Genomic DNA, 3,588 nt, shown 5'->3' with positions numbered 1-3,588 from the left:
ATATAAGACCGTCCAAGAAGCAACGCAAGGTAATGTGTAATTGAACTGCCGAGAGAGAATATTGTTGAGCACGTGAGACGTTAGTTGTGAATAAAGCGTTTGTTATAGCGCGACTGTTGAAATTAAGTGTATCGCAAAGTTGTATTCAGAAAGAATAAACCACTTTTATTTAAGAAAGGACTTGTATCGGTAAAGTTTCTTCGGAAAGAATTTTTACGGAAAATTAACTAAAGAACGGAGACGTAACAATATTTTAGGTTGAATATAATTAATATCAACCTGTTTGGGGTATTCATACTATTTACACAGTAGATGTCATAAATTTATATTCATTTCAAAAGTTGTAATTATCGTTATTTTATTGACTTTTGTCTATCGATCATCTATTATTGAAAAAGCTCTGAATGTTTTTTTTTTTAAATATAAACTAAAATCAATACTAGTGTACTCTCGTCTCACTGACAAATTGGAACACTGTGATTTTGAATTGATTAGGTCCGGTCAAATGAGAACAAATTTAATCTCATATTTTTATTTCACATTATTTATGAAACGAATATGTAAGAAGGATACAGGTTTTGTGTTGTAGATATAGTTATTGTTTAGGAAACAAAGAGAGTGACTGGGATAATTTTCAAACAAACAAAATGTCAAGGACGACTCTGGTTAAAAGACATGATGACAATCGTTTCCTTTTAACTAACCGATTTTTTAGAAACGAGAAGCAATTAATTAGTTCCACAGCTTTAGAGTATTTCAACATGTTAAATGCTTATGCCTCATCGCTAAAACTGAACATTTTTAGTCTAACGTAATCTTTACATTTAATAGTGCAACATACGTTGTACATATGGCTGTATACATATACCCATTTAAGTTGTAAAGCGAATTATAGTATAATTTGACATTTATTGCGTAACATTTAAAATAGCTTGACTGACTAAATAACCCACCAAAATAAATTAGTAGCATCAGTAATGTATATTCTTGAAATTCTCGTTTAAAAGTGTGATTACTGTGGTAGTAAAAGACATTTAAAACAACATACATATTGTTGCGTTAGCGAGGTCACGTGACTAGTGTCACGCCACGTTTCTAGAACTATCTTGTTCCTTCGTGAATGCCCTAGCATTTACTAGATATATGTTGTCTGGTATATATATATAAGACGCTCACAACGTGACAACAAAGTGTGTGTAGGTAGTGAGTAATTGAACTGCAGGCAGAAGTATTGTTGAAGTTAACGTTCGTTGTTAAAACGTTTGTTATAGAGCGACTGTTGAAAATAAGTGTATCGGTAAAGTTATATTCAGAAAGAATAAACCAGTTTTATTAAGTAAGGACTTGTGTCGCTAAAGTTTCGTCGGAACGAAGTTACGGAAAATCAATTAACGACTGGAGGCGTAACAATATAGTATTATGATGACTTGTAAACTCTAAATCATTTTAATAAGCATACTGTAGGCATCTATTCCTTCCTTATTCACATATTACCAGCCTAAGTATTTGTGTATTTCATTTTCTTACAATTTCACTATAAAAAAACACATTTTCGGTTTCTTCGTGGAATCCAGAAAAGGAACTATATTATAGGCCCAATGAATTAAATTATAAATTAAATTCTTGTTTTTGTTTGGAATTATGCATAAAGCTATACAATGGGCTATCTGTGCTCTGCCCACCACGAGTATCGAAACCCGGTTTCTAGCGTTGCAAGTCCGCAGACATACCGCTGTGCCACTGGGGGCATCAATTCTTGTTAAACTCAAAAGGTAACAAATTGTGAAAATTAAAATATCGCCCAGTAAATGTTGGTTTATTTTACCACTTAATCTCAAAACTTCTTCCTAAGGGAATTATTTTGGTATCTAAAATAGGTAAGGTTTCTACAGTTTATTCTTCAGTTATAAATTTAATGTTGTTCTATTGACTGTTTTAATAATTTTGAAATTCATGAACGTGAAGTTTATTTTTAAAAACTACAAATGTATCATCAACATATATTCTGCAATTAAAAGGGTTAACTGTTCGGGACAACTTTCTAACCACCTTTTTTCATGATAACTTAAAACAAGTTAGATAAAGCTGGTGCAATCCTTGTTTGACATCAGGAATTTAGGAGCATGTCAGGAATTTCATGCAGTTAATGAAATGTACGTAGAAAAATTGACCAATTACAAGATTTTAATAAAATATTAGAAACTAATATAAGTGAATTAAAAAGAAAATCGAATAATTAATTGATAATATTAATTTAAGTATTAATGCTTTTAATGCAGAAACTGCGAACAAGTCACAATATTCGGAAAATAGTTCATTAATACTGAGTAACGATAAGAATAAGATGCAAATAAAATACTACAGAATATTTAATAGAACCGACAGGAGAAACTAGTGCAGTCAACAAAATGCATGCAGATAAAACATTAAAAACTAATATAAATGAATTATAATTTTTATTAGAAATATTCGTGATGTTACTATGAGAAAATCACAATATTTGTAAAATCATTTGTTAATAGAAAACAATACGAAAAATAACTAACCTATACGTCCAATAAGAATTTTAATCATTTTTCCTATTTTTAGCTCGTCGTCTAAGTGCATTTCTATACATTTTCCTAAAATCATAGCTGTGTTTTCATTTTGTAAAAATATTTTCTTTACTTCATTCTCCGAAATGGAGCCACTAGCTTTTTGGGGAAAACTGGTCTATTTCTAAATATAATGGGAAATCCCCATGAAATTGGAAAAGAAGGTTTCTGGAACAGTGGAATAGAGGAGTCAATCCATACATAGTGTGATGAACATTAACATCTCAAAGGAAAAATACCTTATCTTTTGGTCAGTCTTAAAGTAGTAATCTCAAGTCACATTATTTTTGTGTTTATCTGGATTAATATAAAGGTTATGTACATTCCGAGAGTAATATAATCAAAAACTGATGTTTTGGGTTGAGTTTTGTTTAATGCTACAAATATATGCACATAAATATTTGCAACTGTGTCCTTTAAAAACTTCATATCCACAAATGATAAAATAGAATTAATGTATATATCAAAGATCTTTGAGTGGACCAGATAAAGACCAGTTAGAACTTTTGCCAATTTTGGACCCAAGTTTCTAAAGACCTGGAACACATTGAACAATGCAAGTCCAACATCAGACCTGTAACAGCAATGTAAGTCCAATATCAAACCTGTAACACAAACTCCAGTCATTTTGGGATTGTAAGCACAGCTCAAAATTAATAACAACACCGGCTTGAAGTCCCCAATTCTAAACATCATCACATTACTTCCCATACATGTAGTCGTATTCAGTATTATTTTAATATCTTCCAACATTATTCCTTCAGTTTTCTGTGTGTTTTATGCAGGTTAATGTCGTGAAACATAAACTTCAACATAACAAGGAACAAACGAACAACTTTTAACTGAAATATCATTACTTGTTCCACTTACTGTCTGACAAAATTAACATGGATAAACAATCATTGACCAAATTCGATGACGAGGAACCCACTTTGAGACTAATAATGGCTGGAGACGGCGTGAGTGGGTAATGAAGAAAAACTTTAATATAAGT

Source organism: Limulus polyphemus, unplaced genomic scaffold (genome assembly GCF_000517525.1).
Source record: "Limulus polyphemus unplaced genomic scaffold, Limulus_polyphemus-2.1.2 Scaffold2552, whole genome shotgun sequence".
Taxonomy (NCBI): Eukaryota; Metazoa; Arthropoda; class Merostomata; order Xiphosura; family Limulidae; genus Limulus; species Limulus polyphemus.
The sequence above is the reverse complement of the archived record's forward strand: the minus strand, read 5'-3'. Positions refer to the sequence as shown.